The following is a 21,901-nucleotide window of genomic DNA, read 5'->3' on the forward strand; positions in this document are numbered from 1 at the left end:
ACAACAAAGATGCACATACAAAAAAGCCAAGTCTTTGTTTTCTTTGTGACTATATGCATCAAGCAAAGGGATGAGTTGTATACAAGAAGTGTACTGTTCTGTCTGAAATACCTTGTTTTCTTGCCTTTGAACCACACTGCAAGGTATTACCTTAAGGGGAAAAATGGTGTAATCCAAAATATCAACAACTTCTATTTATTAAAACAAAAAAATGTTTAGCATCCTGGGATTGCAGTGAGAATGAGGGGTTTATTCGCAAGTCTATTTTCTACTCCACAGAGTAAGTAGTTTCCTGCTGTGCTGTGTCCCTAATAGGCCCATGGATTAAACACAAAGTTTCTTCTGCTAAATGCTTCAGACTTACGCAGGGATAGACTATGTATTGCAATGAAGAGAAAGCTGAAAAAGAAAGGAAAAAAAAAAAGTTTCTTAAGCCCCTTGCTGCCCTCTGGTCTCCCCAGAGGATTCAGAGCCAGAAGAGAAAACACAGAGAAACAGACTGAATTGTTGGAGGCTGAACTGGAATTTTCTGTGTATTTTAATGACTGACACGGACACAACAGAGGAGAGGCCTTTAAGGGGCCAATGGCATTGCAAGTGTTGCACCAAGTGCTATTAACTCTTTCCTCCTGTTACCAGTATCACAGAATCATAGAACGGCTTGGGTTGGAAGGGACCTAAAACACCATCCAGCCCCAACCCCTGCCATGGGCTGGCTGCCCCCCACCAGCTCAGGCTGCCCAGGCCCCACCCCACCTGGCCTTGGGCACCTCCAGGGACGGGGCACCCACAGCTCTCTGGGCAGCAGTGCCAGGGCCTCACCGCCCTCTGAGTAAATAATGTTTTCCTAACATCTGACCTAAATTCCCCCTCTTTTAGTTTCAAGCCACTTCCCCTCGTCCTATCACTGTCATCTTCTGCCTGTAGACCGAAGTTCATTGTTTTCGTGAAAATATAAATGCTGGATGTTAAATTTGGCTGCCCTCATACAAAGATTGCTGTAGTAAAGGTAAAGGGGAAAAACACCCTTTTTTTTGCCCTGATCAGGGTTTGGTGCTTAGGTAGCATCAATTGAGGGCTTCAAAACACAGCTGCAGCAAATTATCCGGCTCAGAAATAGTTTAATAGCTTTGAGGCGTCAACTTTTTTTTTTAATTGATAGGTATTACATGATTACCAGTGCCTATTTATGGGTCTGGGGTTTGGCACTGCCAACAGAGAAAGTAAAGCACACTTCAAGATAAAAGTACAGGACAGAAATACTGTGTACAAGAGTTCTGGAGCATTATAAATTTCTTATGTTATTATTTCAGACATATTTGGGGAAGAAATTTGCTCCACCTGAAGTTCCTGGAAGGCTCTGCACTGCTTTCAATGATCCCAGTTGCAGCCCAGAAAGAGCTGACCTAAATCTGAAATAAGGCATAGAGAAGGAAACAGATTTAGATTTGAATCTTAACTCCATCACTGAATTTCTTCATTAGTTCTGGTAAATCATTTTGACTTTTATTACTTCTATGTCCGATTCTCAATTTCCAAGATAAGAATCAGTTCTTTTTCACACAGCACAGCAAGGATCCTTTAGAAAACAAAACAAAACAAAAAAAAGACATAAAATACAATGACTCCATCTGAGGGAAGATGGATAGATAACTGAATATATCTTCTTAGAAGAAAACAGCTTTAAAAAGCTAGAAAAATCTCTTTATGTCCATAAGGAAAACAGAATTTCTTTTAGCTGTTTTCAGCTGTTTTTTTTCAGCTGATTCTTTTCCTGACTAGACATTAGAATAGGCTGCAAAGTCTGCTTAGAGCTGCCAAGAAAGCCCTGGGCAGAAAAAAGTTTTGGATTCCAGTATTAGTTTTCAAGCATTTTGCTTTTAAAAACAAAGTCCATATGAATGTTTAGTTTGCAGCTTTTATCTGGTCTAGAGAGACGGTTGGGGCAACAGATGTCCCGCAAACTAACCAGCCCTTATTTCACTTGCATCCTGAATAACACAAAGGCTGGAAGACTAATTTCAAGATTATCTGCAGAACTGTTTTCTTGCCTAAAGCCTTATGCAAAATTTAGAGAGAAAAAAATACAGTGTGCCCGCTTCCCCTGAGCGCTGTGAACCTGGTGGCAAGGAATGCAAGGGGTTCTGTGAAGCTGGGATTTCACCAGGGCAGCAGAACAGGCTTCACATTCACAACATGGGGAGGAACTAGAGCTCCTTTTTGTCCATTAGAAATTTTGATGCCAGATTAAACATTGGTGTCCATGAAATATTTTACCTGGCCTCTGACAGAAGATTAGATGACTCAGAAGAGCTGAATTTATCTTGGGAAATGTCACATGAAGCTCAAGTTCAGGACAGTTGTCAGAATTCTGAGCAGAAGCCATTAAACATAAGGCTCCTAATCTTTATCCAGGTTTTAATATATCAGCACTTGGACTACAGGCTGCGCTGGTGCTGCAGAAGTGTAGCTGTGGGTTATCTTTCTCACATCCTTTACGTCCCCAGTGGGAGCACAGTAAAGTCACCTGTGGCATGTTCCCACATAGAGCACCCAACAAGGGCTCCTGTGCAGTCCCAACTCCCACCTTCCATTTCTATCTCCAGCTGCATGCAGGCAGAACTCTTCAGCAAAGGCAACGTAAGGATTTCTTCAGCTCTGCTTCCCCTCCACCTCGTCCTTGCTACCAGTCTCTGAGGGCACTGCCATACTGGACCATAAAGCAGCATTTCCTCTCGAGACTGAGCACGTTTTAGTGTGGCAGATACAGACACCACGCTTGGCAGTGTCACCTGTGCTTTGCTCAGAACCAAACTGTATTCAGGCCACGTATGCAAATTCTTCTCCATTTTGGAGGAGAGTAGGGCAGAGAGGGGAGAATAAATGAATATTTTTTTCTCCTTCATTTTCTTAAGTCAAGAGAGAGAAATAAACTATTTAGGGCTGAGTTTTCCACTAGAGTAAGCTTGTTAAAAATTTGCTAGCAAACGTATCATTTCAATGAATAAATCTAGTGCATATGAACACGCTGACAGACATTTCTCATTGCACAGGTCTGTCACAGTCGTTTACAGGCAGAAGCATTTCCTTCCAATTCTCTTTTATTATGTTGAACACAGAGGGCTCCTGTCAGACACAGCTCGGCCAACACATCCGATCCAAATTTACAACAGCAGCTATACTGTAATCCTCTGTCCAAAGACTCAGTGGGCTGTGTGCTTCCATCCACACCCAGTCCTGTGTTTGAACGTTCACCTTGAGCCATCCAAGAGCTCAGAAGTTTCGTTTTAGCCCCTGTTTACCCTATGCCATTTATTCCAGGACCAAAAGTCTTGCACACAGAAAACCAAACATATCCATTGGGCAGCATTCAGGAACTGAAGCTAGAATGGCAGTTCCCAAATGAGATAGATCTCCAACTTGCAGTGAAAATCTAGGGCTCCAGCACACTCCTGAGCTGCTCTGTGCCCGTTCATAGGATCACTCAGTAGAGGTACACACAGCCAATCCCTGCTCCCTGAGAATATGTCCTCCTGGAATCAGCCTCCAAAGCAGTCTCCGTTCCAAAGGAGGCCATTGCTTCCATTCTGTGGTGGAATGAATTCTCCCTGCACACGCCTTTGCAGCTGAAACTCCTCGGCATGCCAATGGGGAGGCTGGTGCCTGGCACAGCTGGCCCTGCAGTGTTACATCTAACCTGTCAGAGCTCATTTTCAATCTCGTTATTCTGGGGACTGGCGCATCGCCAAATCATCTCCAGTGGTTCGGCACACAGGATCCCCTGGGGTGTATTTTGTTTTCAAATGTCTCTCTCCAGCCTTACACAACAAAGCACTGTCAAAAAACCTGCTCAGAGAGCATACTTCTGTGGTTACTAGACACAAACCAGCAGCATGTGTGTCTGGGTCTGAAAGCCCACACTGGCGTTGGTCTGCCTGCCATCATATGCATCTCTGCTTGGCCTGACAGTCCCATGTTTGCAATGCTGAACAGTCCAAAAGCAGCCTTCCTATAGAGGAAAAGTCCTTTCTGGAAGTACAAGCTTCTATTTTCACTCTCCCTACGTTCAGCAGTAAGTAAACACACAGTAGGTCATATCAGCTTGAGCTGTTTTTAAATGTGTTTTCCCTCTCCTTTTCACCCCCTAGACCTGTATCTTTCTTTTTGCAGCATTTTCTCTTGCAGCGCATATAAATCAGAGTGAAGTATGTAAGAAGTATTCTACATCTGCTACCTGTTCTTCCTGCCTCACTCTGTGCTCATCTGCTCTGCAAGAACAGGCAGACTTGCCAAGTTGCATGTATCAGCATCACAAAGCAGAAGTGTTTCCAGCTCCAGGTACCTTAAAAAGAAAAGAAGACTGAGTTCAGGGAAGTCAAGACTGGAGGCACACTGCATTCCCTTAAAACAGCACAAAGAAGATAATGAAAGTGTGTACATGGAATATTACTTGAAGTTGGAAGGTAGAGTAACAAGAGACAATATATTTAACATCCCCCAGTCTTCCAAAAAGAACCAAGGAACATAAAATCACAAAAAAAATAAGATCCATACAGTATTTTCTTGCCCTTGAAGAAGCTTATGGAAGATTCCTATGAATGACATGTTAACTCTCTACCCTTGAAAAGTAACATGCTCTTTCCTTGAAAAGCAGTAGGAAGACCTATTTTCCATGGATGTCTAAGAAGTGACAGGCTTGAGAATGCTAAACTAAAGGAGCAGTTACATATCTTGCTATGTAACAGGTTTCAATATATACTGAATAGAAATGTAAAATATTCAGTGAAGAACTTAGAAGGATATTTGTAAAGATGAGAGGACTGTCAGATCCTTGCTTGTGTCTCAGTTCTTGAATGGCCGTAGTGTGGTGCCAGTTTGAGAAGAGATGGATTTGAATACTGAATCTGGGACTACATATACTAACACTCCTAGATTTCTAAGAGTTGAAAATTTGACCTGAATTTTCTGAAGAGTGCCTCAGGTGGGCTCTTAGTCAGAAAAAAAAACAAGATAAGAGAGACCAAAAGAATGACCAGCAGGCTAATACTCCTAATTACAACCCTGTAACAGATTATATCTGTAGCCCTAGGCAAGCTGCTTCAGCACTCTGCAGGGCCTGACAGCTAAGGACGAGACAGCAGTGAGCAGCAGTGCAGACAGGCTCTTTGATGTACAATATAACTCGATATTTCATGTGGATCAAACAGTTACCAAGCACTGATGGATTGGTTGAGTTTAAGGTACTACAGAAAATCTCAATACCCTCTCTAAATGCCCTACAGTCAGCTGTCCTCTTGATCCATATCCTTAAGCAGCGTGCTCAGGAGGAGAATTTCTTCTGTGGTTGCTATTTTTCTACTCTTATATACTAAACAAGAAAAAGCATGCTAAATGAACAGAGGTAAAACAAACACAACCAACCAACCTCATGTGAGAGTGAACAAACAGCATCACCGAGCCCAGCCAAACTGCTAAAACTTTTTCAGATGGGGTCAAACCTCAGGCTATTTCGAATCGAACTGTTTATTTAACCAGTTATTGATCCAGTCTCTTTAAACTAATTACTTAAACTATTCATCTGGGCAAAAAGAAATAAAAATTAAGTCTTTTATCAGCCTCGGCGCATGCCTGGATTTCTGACAGTGCCAATCAATCCCTCTGTAGCACTATACATTGGTTGCACAGTTTGTGTCTTAAACATCTTTAAAAGCAGACAACTGGTGAGGGGATGTGTATGCAGCTTAACCTGGTTATATTTTGTGGTATGTGGGACATGACATCGAGAGGAACCTAAATAATTTTGACAAGTTTTCTTAAACTACAGGTTGTTTTGTTTTGCTGACATTTGACCAGTGTCAGCTTAAGTACTTCACACCACAGTGCTGAAGGTCTCTGGGTTCAGCCCTGAGAATGATGCAGCAGAGACCACAGAGTAAGTTTCAGAGATGGGCAAGGTCCCAGAGCTCTTCAGAAGGTGCAAATCCTGCTGAAGGATCTCAATACCTGACTTACTGTTTGTACAGACAGTGCTGAAGTGTATGGAGTACACAGAATGAGCATCCAACTCCAAGAAAAGTAAGCACTACATGTTCTCACCTGCTTCAGTGATATGCATTCGTCCTGAAAGCAGTAACTGTCCTCTCCCAAAAAACAGTTTGTACTGAGATTGCTGTGAACAGGATTAATGTGGTCATTTGAAGAACTGGGAACAAGGAAAACCCTGCAGCTAAAAAACATTATTAGGCGTTCAGACGGACAGCCTCACCTACATGGTTGTTATTTATACAGAGACAGACGCACGCATATATGCACATAACTGCCAACCTGCTAGGGAACACGTCATTGCTGGAGCTGGTGAGGCTTGGCAGTGCTGGTTTTTCAGTGAGAGCCTCAGCTGAACATACTGCTCAGATATGTATCCAGCTGTCCATACAGAACAGTAATCACAACAGCACTGACTTTCAGAGCAGAGACTTCAGCCAACACTTGAGACTGTAAACCATCTCAGTAACTACCAGCTTGAAAGATTCAGGCTGGTATCTTCAGATTCCTTCCTCTCTTTCACTTATACTTAAGCTTGACCTCGTCTTCCTGTTACAAGACTCAGGTAACAAATTACTACCACAAATGTGCCCCTAGGTGTCCAACACATGGTACAAAACACACTGATGCATCATGCATCAGAACTCAGCTGGCTCTGCAGTGATGGCATTTGATTTACAGCACAAGAGTATTTTGGATTTGGTTGGGTTTTTTGTTTTGTTTGGTTTGGTTTGGTCAACTACAGCTCTGAGCCTTACCTGAATATGACATCTTTAGGTGTTTAATATTTTGATATAACCATGACTACCTGAGACCGCTCTGTCTGTCTACAGGGACAAGAAAGATCTTGAATCTGCCTGCAGCCAAGAATACCAGTTACTGCTGCTTGGCATAATACAGAACCTCTCCTAGTACCTTGCTTTAAGGTGAAGCAATGGGTCAGTCCCAGAGAGACCTGCTGTAAACACCTACCTTCACCAGTTCTGCACCACTTCAGCTACCTCAGATAATTCAGCTTCAAGACAGGACAAATTCAGCTTTAAGACAGGACTGTGCTTATCTGAGAGTCACAGACAGTGAATGCACATCTGTCGATTTCAGACCAAAAATTATTATTTTTTGGAAAGTGTGTAGTGACGCCTTCAAGCAGTCAATTAACCTTAGCAGTGCTCTGGGATATTCTTGAGGCTTTTTTGGAATGCTCAATGATAACTATAATGGATTATGCTATGCACATACTTCTATATTCCTTCTCTGTGTAGTGAAAGGCATGGAGATGCCAAAAAGACAGAGTTCAACAAGTGCATGTGCTGTGCACTGAAATGCAGTTCTGAGAGGAAGGGGAAAATCTTCTGCATTTGCTGTCCTTCTTTGGGCCTTACCAAGAGCCTGAACAACTGTACAGGAAATGATTCGCTTCATTTCCAATGCCATTGTATACCACAAGCTTACTCCTACCATCGTATTCTCAAGTGCACCAATCACTGCTTTCAAGCATCAGCACCTTGTCAGGGAGATGATCCCCATCTGCAGGATCTCAAACTTTCCACTCCACTTTCACCTTATCTTTAACTGACAATATTTTACTGACCTACTACCCCTTCCCATAACCCCTAGCTACGTAATTGCAACAAGAGCTAGGCCCTTCCATTTAACAGCAGTATATCTAAAAACAGTTTACTACAATAACTGAGTGTGTATGACAATCTCAGATTGTACTTTGAACATTCAAGCAAATTTAAAACGTGATGCTAGCATATATAAATACTTGTATATCCTCAGAACTCTGAGCATCTCACAGATGCTCTCACCATAACAATTTTTTCAGCAGAAAAGGTAACATTTGAAGTACGCAGATAAAAGACTCGATTTCTTACACCAGAATTTCAGGAGACATCCTGCAGGAGAGAAGGCAGCAGCAGGCACCCAGCTGTGTGCGTGTTCCCCAGGAGCAGTGTGCCATCAGGGCTCCACCTAAAAACTGATCAGCAGCAACAACAAGTCAAGTTTCCAGCACTGTGCAAGAAAAGTGACAGCCAAGTAAATCAAGTACCTTGTCCAAAATCATTGCAGAGATCAGTTTCGGTGCCAGGAACAGAACATACCTCGTCTACTTTCCTGCTGTTTAATTTTATTCACTCCGTAATGACTGCTTCATGGCTCCCATGGACATCCTCTCTCTCTTTGCGTACATGTCCTCCAAATTCTTTACCTCATCCCCCTATCTTCCCATCTTAACCTTAAGGCAAATGATCCATGTTTAGCAATTACAGCCTCCTCTCCAGCTCACTTCTTCCAGCTCCTTAATCCCCTTGGTTCTCTCTCTCACCTACCACTGTGCATGGAGGCAACGTGAATGCGAACACTGTGACTCCAACCTTGCTGCAATATAGAGTGAAGGAGACCAGGGGACATCCTATCACTCCTCCAGTGTCTACTGCAGACAGCTCACGGGAGCAGACCCAGCCTGCAATAGTGATTCCTTCCACCCCTTCACTACTTTTGAGGCAGGCAGGCAGGTTCCCTCTGTCCTGTGCTTTCAACACAGCTTCCATATTGCACAGATTGCCAGTTACCAGCAATCTCTGCATAGTTTTGACATCCTGTATGCCAAGCAGTAACAGGTGACCTCAAATCAAAGCCAAATCTCTCACATTAAGTATAACCCAGTACTACTGATTAGCATAATATCCTGCAGCTCTGTTGGTGATAGTGAAAATTAATACATCTTAATGTATCAGCAAAGCTTGCCACAGAAGCTGAGGAACGCTGAGGAATGGGATCTGCTGTGTCCCATGCAAGGTTTATTTTAGATTTATATTTGAGAATGGAGTTGACCCACAGCAGTCAATTCAAATTCATCTCTCTACGGACAGATTTTCAGTCTCCATCTACAACCCAGGCCAGCTGCACATCCAAGAAGTGATCTGTACACAAATGCTTCATTATGTGCAGAAATGAGCAAGAAGTTCAGAAGACATCTCAGCTAGAAGCTACCCATGCCTGTCTGTCTCATGAGAAGAGGAAACTTGGGAAGTTCAAACGCAAAACCAAAACAAACTGGCTGAAGAGGCTCACCAGCTCGCTCTGTCCTGCGATATATCCAGAGCCAACAAACTGTGTCAAGAACGCAAGATGAGCTGAAACTGTGTGAGAGCGAAAATGACCTGCAGAAGAAAATCGATACAGACAAACCTGTGTTAAGGAGCCACACGAGAGATTAGAAAAGATCAGTAGCTTAACAAGAGGTTTTTGAGGAACGGAAAAATTAATCATACTTATTATGCTTTGTAATGCCTTTAAGGCAGAGCTTGCCTAACAGAGGTGCTGCATTCCCATTGATTTCCCCATAAGGTCTATGATCTGTGAAAAATTGAGGAGCTGTAATGAAAAATTCTTGCTAGCTAGATTGGAAAGTTAGCTTTGTAAAAGTAACTTGCATGCAACTTACATAAAGCAGGAGAAAAAACGTAATATTCATGACAGGGCAAGGAAAACAGTTTGGAGTAAGGTGCAAAGCTTGTAAAGCCGGTTGGGTTTCCACAGCCAAACTAAGGAGATTATAATAACATTTGCAAAGAATTTTTTCCCACCTGGGCAGCCCAATCCCAACACACGTTGTTGGGATTTTTTTTGCGCCAAGCAGAGGGAGGATGACTTTTTGGGTGTTCGTGTATTCACAGTAAAGAGAAGGAAACATTCTCCATCATCAGCAAGTTTCAGTGGAAAGGGACTGCTGTTCTTCTTTAACACAAAGGAACAATACTGTTTTCACTCAGCATCCAAAATGCTTACATTTCACAGCCAGGACAGGATTTTATCTGTGGAAATCAAAACCCATTATTGTGTGTGTACACTTACAAAAACTCACCACCTCTGGAGTAAAATTTGTGACAGCTGTTTCGCAAATAAGAAGCAATTTCCACTGATGAAATTCAGACAGTGCAGCAGATAATGGTCTAGCCTACTGCCTTACAAGCCTTCCTCTTTTGGATATTCTTTTTTTTTTTTTCCTCTCCTCTCTCTCTCTGATGCAAATCACATTTCCATCAGACTGAGGAGACTAACTGGGATTTCAAACATCCTAAGAATGGCAATGTGCCCCCCAAACAGATATCTACACACATAATGTGCTTGCTGTGTTTTCCAGCCAGCAGATGGTTGCTTGGTTGTATTAAATCAAAATGTTAAGTGTGCTGATGGACGCTCTCCACAGAAAAATAACCCAGATGGAGGTCACCAATTCAGAACCACGATGCCTCACCCAAGCCTTCCTCACTTGTACCATCAGTACAGAAACTTTATTTACAAAAGCACCTGCCTTTCCAGGCGTGCTGTATCCTGCAGGTATCCAATACCCCTGTGCTGAAGCACCTAGCTTAAATCAAAGGAAAATCTATCCCATCTTTTGCTCAGATTTTAGCCCCCTCCCACTTTGTAACACAGTCAGGGCGTACCGGTTATTAAAACCTATCACAATAACAGCCAGCAATGCTTTCCTCGCCTCAGCTGTTTGTAAGATGAAATACTGGCACTTTCCCACAAGGCTTTATCCCTTCTGAAATCCTGCTCAGCATTCTGGACTGACAGACATTGAGCCCCAGAGGAATTTCTACTGAGGCTACATGTGAATGCTCCAGCACTACCAAAGCCTGCTAATTCTGTAATAACGCACATTACTGCCCTGATGCCAGGATGTCACAAGAGCCCTGCACAGTGCTAAGTCTGAGGTGCTGCGCTCCACCGATGCAAACAACTTAAGGAAAGGAAAGAGGACAAATGTGTGTACCACTGCTGTGACCACGAAGACCAAAGCGATGACCAGATTCCCGGGAGGTGTGTGTTTGAAGGAGGCTCATTTCAACAAACAACTGAGAATAACGCATTTTCCAATTTCTTTGTGCAGAAAGCCTGCTATATCCACCTACCTTCTGAAGGGCAGTGAGTGGTCTGTGCTGAGCTCTATGTTTCCGCAGCCACCCTACTATCAGCATCTGTGCTAGCACGTTACACCAAATTCAGGTATAGCCACAAATCTTCCGTGCAGATACACTTTGCCACCCAAGGCAAAAACAGCTCACATCTCTCACCACTGAGCACTAGCAGTCCACGTTGAGCGATCGTCTCAGCTGGTGTCCTCTGTCACCTTGATGTGTACTCACAGAGAGCAGCCACCCCGGGCACAGGGTTTCTTAGTGAGCACAGCTTCGCCACTGGAGCTCACGCTGCACTGGAACAAGCCATCACTTACCCAGCCCCCTCATACTTCTCTTTTCCTGCCAGCATTAAAACTGTCGGATGGGCATTTTCAGCATGACTCTGCCAAGATGAACTTGAATTACACACGCATCTGTCTTCTTCACATCAGTGTGAATCTTCTTTCATTGCTTCCAGGGTTGTTAATCCTTCTCCTCCAGGACTGTACCAGGATGGTTCTTTTTTCTTGAGGATAATCAGGCTGTCAAACAGGATTCTACAAAGGACATGCAGTTCCTGACGCACTTTCATTTTCCATATTTCTTTGTAATTGGTTAATTTAGTCCCACTGGAGCAGGAAAAGGACAGATAAGTGTTCAAGGACAATTCTGGTATTTTGTTTTTAAATGGCATTTGTAGGTGATAGTTAATCAGAAGCATGTTTCAGAACTTAGAATTAGGAGGAGTCTTAAAGATAACGTTAACAAACATTACAGGAAGGAACTGGAGAGAGCAGGAGAGAGGAATAAGCGTTCACTTGCAGTAAACTGCTAACACAACTGTTCAGACAACCAAAACGGGAGGCCCATAATAAATGAGGTAGTGCTACAGGGCACCCCTCAGAGGGCCAAGCAGCTACAGAGAGCAGTTCTCCCCAGCATCCCTTCAGCCATAAGACCTGTATCCTGCTGGCAGCATAAATCTCAGGAGTTAGACTAGATTACATTTAAAAGTCCCTTCCAACTCAAACGATTCTATGATTCTATGATTCCAGACTGGAGTACATAAGAACAGACACATACCTAAACCCAGTGTCTAGAGTGCAGCACATCAACAGCATGCCTCTGAAAAGAGTGAAGAAAGAAGGTATTTCTTGCCATGTCAGTCTCCCTTCCTCAATCCATACTGCAAGTAGAAACTCTAATGAAAAGCAGCTCCTTCTGGGAAGAGCAGCACAAAACAACTGTTATTGTAACATAAGGGAAGGAAAACACTAGGGACCTTTAGTTTGACTACATCAGACACCAAAACTAGATCTATTAAGCAGCTATGCCTACAGGAAGCGAGAGACCATAATTTACCATCTCACCTGAAAAACAATTTTCAGCAGTATAAGGCTGCTAGCAGCAAAGTGTCTTGCTAGTTTATTGGTAAATCACAAGAGAGCATCTTCAAATGAAGCATCAATGGCAGGCAGTGATTTCTGCACAATCCTGTGCTCATAGCTTGGAAAATTCCCTAGGTGTCCCAGCAGAATCAAACAAGATAAAGAGAGAGCGATTCAAGTAATGAGTAATAAAAAGGCCTGGGAAAGACTGCCTGATCACAGACAAATGTGATATTGGGAAGAATTAATGAGTGCGGCAAGACAGAAAGGAGCTGATAGTAAAATGAGCATGAAGAGGTGACAGTTCAGATCTAATACGATTTAAAGTTTCCAATCCCACTTTGGAAGTCCCAAATTTTATTTCACTTATTTTAAAATGAACCACCTGAGCATTCAGATGTGAGCTCAGCTTTTAATTTCACCAGAGGCAAAGAGAAGTCGGGGTTAGAGTTATTCAGACAGAGCCTACCACAACTTCAGACAGCATTCAGTCTGACAAAATTCACCTGCTCCACCGTGTGAGATAATATTCATGGTGGGTCTGGATTAAGTTGAATCCTCCAAAAAGAAAAGCCATTTATGCTGAAAACAGCCTCTCTCTAAGCAGAGAATCAGAGGAAAATTCTGTCTGAAGCCACACAGTGTAGTCCAGGACCAGTTTTCTGTTTTAATTAATGGGGCAGCTTCACAAGCCCTGTGATCATTAGTATCCCCGACCAATTCCTGCAACCAGATGCCAGTATGTGGGAGAATGAAACACAGTATTGGCACTGAGAAGCATTCCTGATTATTTTTTTTTAATTTTCAATTTTTGAATTACCTAAAAACTTTAACCATAACAAAGCCATCCCTGGGACTGACAGCACATAAACTATTCCCAGAAAGGAATTTCCTCCCAGTTTGGATATTAGGAAAAAATTCTTCTCAGGAGTAGTGAAGTATAGGAACAGGTTGCCCAGGGAATCACCATCCCTGAAAAGGGTCTATGTGGCACTGAGGGACATGGTTAGCGGGCATGGTGGTGACGGGTTGATGGTTGGACTAGATGATCTTCATGGCCTTTTCCAACCTTAATGATTCTATGATTCCTGCTCCAAAAGTATTATAGCCTCATGAATAAAGCACAGGGAAGGAATAAGAAATGTTCTTCTGGCACAACTGGGACCGAAACCCAAGTGCTTCTGGCTCCCAGGCTACATCTCCATCAGCCAGGTCCAAGAGAAGCACCAGCACTATTTTCACTCACACAACCTGAAGATACGTTGCTCAGTAAACACTCTTAAGCCACAAAAATCAGTGTACCCCGAATATTTGGGGTGCTGAGCCACACTGTGTCAGCCCTGCCTGCAAGCCACCGAGAGTACCAGGGGCTCCTCTGTGCTCTGTGTAACACAGAGCAGGCAATGATTCCCCAGGTTTTATCCCAGTTGCAGAAGGTGGAAGCTTGCTATTCCCAGCCACATTTATTTATCGCTTTACTCTGGTCTCCATGGAAACAAGTCATGATATTAGAGGCTGAAAGAGGGAGGTCGGGAGGTCTGCAGGAGCTGCTGGGAGCCAGTGGCACAGAGCAGAACAAACGCTAAAACTAGGAAAGTGTAATTTCTCTGCAAAGAGCAATGGAATAAGTGGCAGGAGAGTTGAAAAGTACTAAATGTGAGATGCCTGAACTTAATACCACTTCAATTATTTAACAAGATTGTCTCATCTATGTATTTGGATGAGTATGATCATACTGCAGGACCGCTGAGGTCGTCTCATCACTGCTTACAGACAGCATCAGCTTATTGTAGCTCTGCACCCACTGGGCACCTTTGAATTACTTTTTATCAGCCTTCCCTAGAAGAGATGAACAAGGAATAAAAGCCCTGAAGCCAGACACTCAGAGCTGTGCTTGATCCTACAGAAATCAGTGACACCAGGTGAGCCCGGACGTGGTTCTAAACAAATAAACACAGAGAACAGAAGTAACAGAAACAGCTAGCAGACACATGCCATGTGAGCCTGCATCTCCAGTCAGAGATGGTTTAGCAAGGGACCACAGCCAGACTGTACAGTTAATACAATATTGACAAACTCTCTTAAGCTATTGAAATGCCTAAATTGAGAAGAACGTGAGATCTCCTCCATTATCCATTCTATAAGTGAGAGAAATATTAAATTAAAAGCATATTTCAGACAAGGACCACAGGAGATGGTAGGACGCTACAGCACAGGCACTGGTCTTTTCCCCCTCCAGCATTTTAGGTTTCCCTTACAGAACGTCCATCATCCACTCCCCAGGGTAAATGCATACAACTTTTTTTTCATCCTCCAGGAAGAACCATTTGAATTGTTTCATTTCATTTGTAACAAAGACCATAAACGACATCCTTGATACAACCCCTTGCCTGAGTTACAGAATAGAGGGCGAGCCCAACCGAAAACAATGGTTGTAAGAAGTAATTGCGATGCCTGGACAAGGTTTCCTGTAATTAATCACTGGTATAGTTAAAAAGTAAAAACCCACCTCCAGCCTTGCTTCAAATCAGCTTGTTGCACACTTTGGTCTGCCACACCGAAGAGTGAATCAAGTTTTGTCTCCTTGCGTGTGCTGTCATCAAGTCACCCATAACCTCTGTTTGCCACGTTCCATACATTCTGTTTCTGGAGCCTTTTGGTAGAAGACCAAAGCCCACCTAAAGGAAAAGTTTGCTGCTGTATTTCACAGAATAAATGTACAACAGCTACAGATATTTTAAATATGTATTTGTTCATTTTGCCTTTGCTTTAGAAAGGCTATTCCCACTACACTGAATTGCAAAGTGTTTCCACAATTACCGGGCAAACATCTGAATTCTCTGAGATGGAAAATTGCTAGTGATCTCACAGAGGGCTGAAAAAACTCTCCATCTTTAATAACCTGGTCTTTAAGAAAGGACAGATTATTTCCCAGTACTGAAGTGCCAAGTTATTCCAAGTAGTAAGCTGCTACGAAATCAGCATTGGTACCACAAGTTCAGAGAAGGTGTCAGGGCACCTCCTGAGGGGCTGCCTATGAGACAATTTCATTTTATGGTTTAATTTAATTTGGAATAACATGCAAGACTTGCAGGATGCATATATAATGTCAGTGCAGAGTGGTTTGTTTATTTGTCTTCTGGCCAAAAACAAACAGGTGCTCTTACTGAGAATGTCTTCAATACAAAGAATTGTAAATGAACTCTACTTCACAAATGTAGAAATGATAAAGCCAATACTCGTCAGCTTATCTTTAAGAATCTAAAATCTAAAAGGGTACAGAGAACAACTGAGAGTTGCCACAGAAGATGCTGTGGCAGGTACTCATCTGCCAGAGTTCATTATATCATCTGTGTGTGATCAAATGTGCATTTAAAGGACACCAGCCCTATGGGAAAGTCCCAAAGAGTTTAATAAGATGTATAATCCAGTTGACCCTTTTAAATGATGCCCCAGAGTTCTGTGCCAGATGAGATTTATACCATCTTCATTCCCTGTCCCTCTCACACCAAACTGTACGCACTCTTTGTGGAGGTGAGCCAGGGAGGCTGGAACATAAATATGCCCAGAGGCAGCACATCCATATTGCCCTATCAGAAAGAACAAAGAACGAAATCGGAACTAATTAGTATTGCAATGTGTCTGAGGCTGGATTTAGCATCATTCAGCAACCACAGCCAGTGAAGGAATGAAGAAAAATGAAGCCAATTTGTGGCTCAGTATTTATTAGCATTTAGATAATATGCCCCATCCATCATATAAAAGGCATGTTTCAGAAGTACCAATGCTCGTGCGTTCTGAGTGCCCAGAACCCCTGTAAATTGCATTCCTCTGATCCTGCTGAGAATAAAACACATTCATCTGGAAGCACCGCTGGGGGAGGACATTTTTTCCTTGTGATGGAAATAAAGACTGATGACACAAAGGAGTTATATGAGCAAGAGGCTGCAGATTAAGATAGAAGCAATCCACTCCTTCCCAGTGACGTGCATGTGTGATTTACAAGCTGCCAAGCACAGCCATGGGATTAAAATGGGAATAAAATCCCAGTTGACACTGACAGAGGGGATCAGAAAGCATCCAAAATCTGCAGCCAAATTTGCTGCTCTGTTACACAGCTGTTATATTACAGGCAGAGGAAGGGAGACCGGAGATTATGGAAAGGGGCAGGAAAGGTTCTAGAAAAAATTATTGAAAATGACAGCAAAAGAAGTTTGACTCCTTTGTTTATCTTCAAGGCAAGTAACTGCAGACAGCACCAGATTCACAAAGGACTGAAACAAGAGATCCATTTCCAGGTGTTGCAACCAGCCACCCTGCAAATCTCAAGCAGCCTGCATGAGTACTACACATGAATTTCTAAGTGCAGTTTAATTTCTACAGGGCCATCACTTTGCAAGAGACAGATTCTGCCGTCATTTATTGCTCAGTGTAGAGGAGACAGAGGCACAGGTTCACAGCTTTACTGCAGTCATAGAAAGCATGTTGTATTTCTCCATTTTTCAAGTTTATTCTCCTGGCATTCCAAGACCAGACTCCCAGAAATCTCATCAATGTGTGGCTCAATGAAAGCCTCATGTGACTAGACTCAAAGAAACAGAAAATTAAGCCTACACATAAGCACACTGATAACGGAAGGCCTATAAAAACTAGAACACCAAATGAGTCTTTTCCCGCAGACTTCTGCGCTGCTGAAGTTTTAATGATATTTCACTTTTCATCCCACTTCAGCATGGGACACTTGTCAAAAATCTTGTAGAGATTCTAGGAAGAGTAACTTCTTGCCTCTCTTTATTTAAGAAAGTAAATTGTTCTGGGTCCTAAGTAGTTGTCAGTTTGAAAACAGTCAGGCTGTTCAGTATTTTAGCAGCTGTTAACTTAAAAAAATAGCAATACAACAAAGCAACCCACTTCATAATGAGCATCCATCTGTATAAGTCAGTAATGCTGGCTGTTAAAACAAGGGTGACACTGGACTTACTGTTCTTAGCATAATGGCTCAAGTTTTTGTTTATTTATTTGCATAATCTTTGACAGCACGGTCAAGTTAAAGGATCCATTTCTGAGTAAAATGGCGGTTCCTGGGCTGTTACCAGTGGATACAAACCCACAGTAATGCTGACAGAGGAATTAACTCATAAAACACATTTGACAAACAGATGAGCTTCAAACTCTCCAGTGCCTCAGGACTATATTGAGCAAGGAGTTTAGTAAATAAGAGCATTTTAATTCAGGAACACGCAATTAATATCAGTGCCATACATCCACGTATCCTGAAAACAATTACTGATACTCTGAATGAGCAGTTGTGTTTCCTGAGATTTCTGTGCCAGCAAACACTGGAGATAAAGTAAGCTTAAAATAACAGTAAGTTGCAATTGCATATAACTGTTTCTAGAAAATTCAATATCTCCTCATTTTCTCCCCACCATGTGCATGCACACTCATAAGGTAATATAATTTAAAGCCACGGTGTGCCACTGATTTCATTTATATGTACATCTACCCCATAATCACCTTGCCATCATTCCCAGGGTTTCAGTAGAAACAGCTCTGCTGAGATCAAAACTCACTTTGCAGATGAATTTCCTTCTCAGCAGGCAGTACAGACCGGTGCCAGCCCTCCAGCCCCCGGCCCTGCTCCCAGCTCTCTGCAGGCTCAGGCTGCTCCTCCTGTCTGGGCTGAGACCCATGGCAGCCCACCCCCAAGCCCTGGGGCCACACGCATGCTGCTGACTCTTACCTGGAGCAGCAGCACATCATCAGCCAGACCCCAGCCTGCATCCTCTGCTTTCCATCCACTTCACAGAGGCTAGACACCTGCAGCCTGCACTCAGCAACCTGAAAGAGGCAATGAAATGAGAAATACATATACAAAATGAAGCTGAATGTGAGGATGGTGCTATGTATCAACACGCTTTGACAAGAGGCCAAAGCCCTGGACTTAAAAAACCCTTAAAACTGTGCCACATGACCACCTGCACTTTCTGAAACAACAGCATTTTGACTGCCAACACTACCTGACAGCATCAGCTCCTCCCAGTAAAGATGGCTGCTGCAAGGAATAAAGACTGCTACCAGTCAGCCACCTGGGCTACTGGTATAGACTGGTAAACTTGGTCTGGTTTCCTAAACATGTAATAAGTAACGTACCACCAGTTCCAATACTGGAGCGATTTCTCTGTCACTAGCCAGCTTTCTCTACCACCCTGTTCTAGCCTGCAGGATGACCCTAAAAGCCCAGCCAAACACATGGCTGAACTGCCAGGCCCATCGCAGTCATTGGCTCCCATACAAAATGCCATTTGACACTTGAGAGCCTGGCACCTTGCAACTCCTACATTAAAGTATATGAGTATAAAATTCAGAACAAAAACTGAGCCTTACCATAACAGGCTTTCCTCAGGGAGACACAACTCCCCAAATGCTCCGCAGCTGACTGTAACAAAACCTCATGGAAATGGAACAGGCAGGAGAAGGCTGCCTGATTCCTTCAGTACCGTTCCCAAGGACAGTTTCAGTTACACAAACAGTAGGAAGCGTACTCAAAGAAATACAGTAAATTAAACACACACAGGTTTAGACAGCAATCGGAAACAGAGAACACTATGCAGGTAATAATACAGCCATTCATAAAGCCAGCATATCAACCTCGTCTTGAACCTTTGCCACCCCACGTTATGGCTCAGCCCAGGATTAAAACTAAACAGGAGACATTTCAGGCACTGTCCTGGAACCTTACCTCTTTACTACCACCAAAACAATAGCTGCATTTCTTTACAAGCCAGAAAACCTCCACTAAGCCTAAGCAGCAGGCAAAACAGCTGAACCAAACAAACGACTAGCAGCTTGCCCATTGCCAGAGACAGCCGGTCTCGTGGGGATGACAGATGAGTGTGCTTTTCCATCCCAGATCCTCCTGAAAACTCAATGAATTGGTAATGTCTGTGGTGTCAGGTGCTCATGGAGACGGTACAGAGAGGTAAAGGTGTGTCCATGGCTGGTCCTGCTGAGCACACCAGGAGGAGCCATCGCCACTGCTACCTTCACTGTTCCATCTGACGCTTCATCTTCCTTCTGCCTCTCCCGTTGCCGTCGCTCTCTCTGAATATATTTTTGCATTGTTGCTACTTCTGGCTCAGCGTCTGCCTTCTGCTAACTTTTCTGCTTTGGTGATTACAGATCTTTGGATTCACACCTGTGGCTCCACAGTCTCTCCGCCTGCCCTACAAGAGCAGCCACCCACGCAGCTGCAAGTGAGTGACATCTCGGAGTGACAAGTCCTACAAGAGCGGCACAACATTCTGAGTATCTCTGCCCAGAAAGCTTGAATTGTGCAAGACAGGACATGAAAGAGTGCTGAGTGATTTGCTCGGTGTTGTAGGATATCAACCTGACTGGCTGCAAATCTAAAGCATTTTGCATTTTGTTAGAAAATCCCAAAAACTGTCATAGCCCCCATGCTCACTTACCCCATGGCTTGAGCTATGTGACACCGCTGTAGGGCAGATGAGGTCATGCTCACCAGAGCGCTCTGCCTGCATCCACACAGACAGGAGGGCCCCACTGACTCGAGCTCACATCCAAAATACACGAGGGCTGCTCCAAAAGTAATGCCTCCTATTTTATGATGTTGGCCCAAGATGTCAGAGGTGGATGCTGGTGATATGGCAGCAGAAGTTAAACCTTCCCATCAATATTCTGATACATTTTGTTGCCACGCAACAGATGGCAGCAGAGGGGCAGTCTGACAAAATGGTGTCTGACATGGAAGTGTGTTTGATGCAAAAGTGTGTCACTGAATTCCTCGATGTGGAAAAAATGGCGCCCGTTGACATTCAATGACGCTTGCTGAATGTTTATGGATACCAACAGTGGATGTGAGCACAGTGAGGTGGTGGGTGGTGAGACTGTGAAATAATGGCTCTTGTGCATCACTGGTGGAAATGCATGGCGAATGGTGGTGACTATGTTGAAAAACAGTGTTTTGTAGCTGAGAATTCGCCCTATCAAATAGCATTACTGTGCCCTTTATATCTGTTGTAGTTTCCATGGAAATAAACAGGAGGCATTACTTTCAGAGCAACCTACATAGTATAGATTGATCTATTGTCCCTGATGCGAACCTAAGTCTGAACACACAAAAAGCTTCTTATCTTCATTTATTATGAATAAGCACAAGGTTGTGTCTTCCTGCACAAAAAGTCCATGATTCCAGTGATGAAGGACACTGCATGACTTTACTGTAGACCTACAGCAATCTCATATGATGAATCGTTTTTCCAAAATTTACCTAGCATGCACTGAAGAAATCTGACCGGCATCTCATTCGAGCTACTGGCTGGCACTGTCCATATACCTGCAGCACTGCTGAGCCAACATCACATTCATAACATGCTTCCCACCTCTTTTTCTATTCAACAGGAGCTGCAGATTATTATTTCAAGGAAGGTTCATGGTTCTTCTTGAATTACTGTATTTTTTAGTGGCACACAAGCAAAAGTGCAAAGCAGAATTGAGACCGTGTAAAGAAAATAGCAGGAAAGGCCCCATTACGGAATGCAGGAGCCATTCAAGGTCTTCTCAAGATTAACAGCATTTTTATGGAGATTTAGTTGCCTGCCTTTCTGCTCATGCTTTCAATAGGAAGCTGCAGCAACTTAACCTAAAATTAAATGAAGCTACTTATATGCATAAAGTTAACCAACCACTTAATTAGTTTCCTAGTCAGTCTTTTTTCCTAAAATTAAAGAAGGGGATGCATTCATGTTCATTTGTCTCACAATTTAAATCATTTCTAAAGGAAAGATTGATATTTTGCTTTCTATTCAAGGGGAAGGGACGTGGTGTATGGAAGCATGCCATCCTCTAAAAGAAATTTAATGCTCATCAAAATCATCCTGTATTTTAGCATGCCTCCCCGAGCATCTCATTTCTTAGCTAACAGCGCCATGCACCATGGGTAGACAGAACATGTTCTTGCACTGCAGCATGTTCCTTCCACTGATGAAGAGACGAAACAAATAATAAGAAGTGAGATATTAAGAAGAAAATGGAGGCAGACAGCCTCTCTGCAGAGCAGTGCTTGAATAGAAATTAGTTACTTCATATGCTTTGTTAAGAGGCGGCATCCCCACCGCTTTACACCTCTTCCCTTCCTCAGCTACCTTGTCCCTTTTAATAAACTTCACAGCTAATAGTGAGTAATCCTTCTCCTTTCCCAAGCACAGCATCCCAAGGTTGGTCAGCCAGGGCACTGATACATGCTTTCATTCCTCAAACCTGTAAGATCTCTCAGGCTGGCTTCACTCTTTGCTGTTTTTTCTAGACTGTATCATGTTGAAAAATAGTTGCTGGGAGTTGTCATCTGGGTATGGGTTTAGTTTTTAAAGGAAGAAGTCCAAAATCCAGGAAAGCAGGGTTTGCCAAGGAGCCTTCCATCACCACACGAGTAGGTTTGGGCTGCTTAATAGGTTGGTTTTAGACCCATTATAGATTTGTGCAATGTACCTATCTGTAGCAGGATGCAATCGTTTTGCTAATCATGCCACATTC

The 21,901-nt window shown here is 43.1% G+C and overlaps 1 protein-coding gene across 17 annotated transcripts in view; it reads right to left on the reverse strand.

The window, feature by feature from the left end:
* C8H8orf48 (chromosome 8 C8orf48 homolog) overlaps window positions 1-21,901 on the reverse strand; it is a 92,169-nt gene that overhangs the window by 7,956 nt on the left and 62,312 nt on the right. For 9 of the 17 annotated variants that reach the window (XR_002441513.1, XR_002441511.1, XR_002441515.1 and 6 more), the window contains 6 exons: window positions 18,090-18,187; window positions 9,636-15,024; window positions 9,121-9,209; window positions 7,920-8,023; window positions 6,097-6,169; window positions 1,342-4,342 (listed from right to left, as the gene is read on the reverse strand). The gene's annotated coding sequence lies outside the window, so the exon portion shown is untranslated. Of the gene's footprint in view, window positions 1-1,341; window positions 4,343-6,096; window positions 6,170-7,919; window positions 8,282-9,120; window positions 9,210-9,635; window positions 15,025-18,089; window positions 18,188-21,901 lie in introns of all 17 variants that reach the window. The other 8 variants (XR_002441506.1, XR_002441507.1, XR_002441504.1 and 5 more) reach the window with 8 other exon arrangements.

Source organism: Numida meleagris, chromosome 8 (genome assembly GCF_002078875.1).
Source record: "Numida meleagris isolate 19003 breed g44 Domestic line chromosome 8, NumMel1.0, whole genome shotgun sequence".
Taxonomy (NCBI): Eukaryota; Metazoa; Chordata; class Aves; order Galliformes; family Numididae; genus Numida; species Numida meleagris.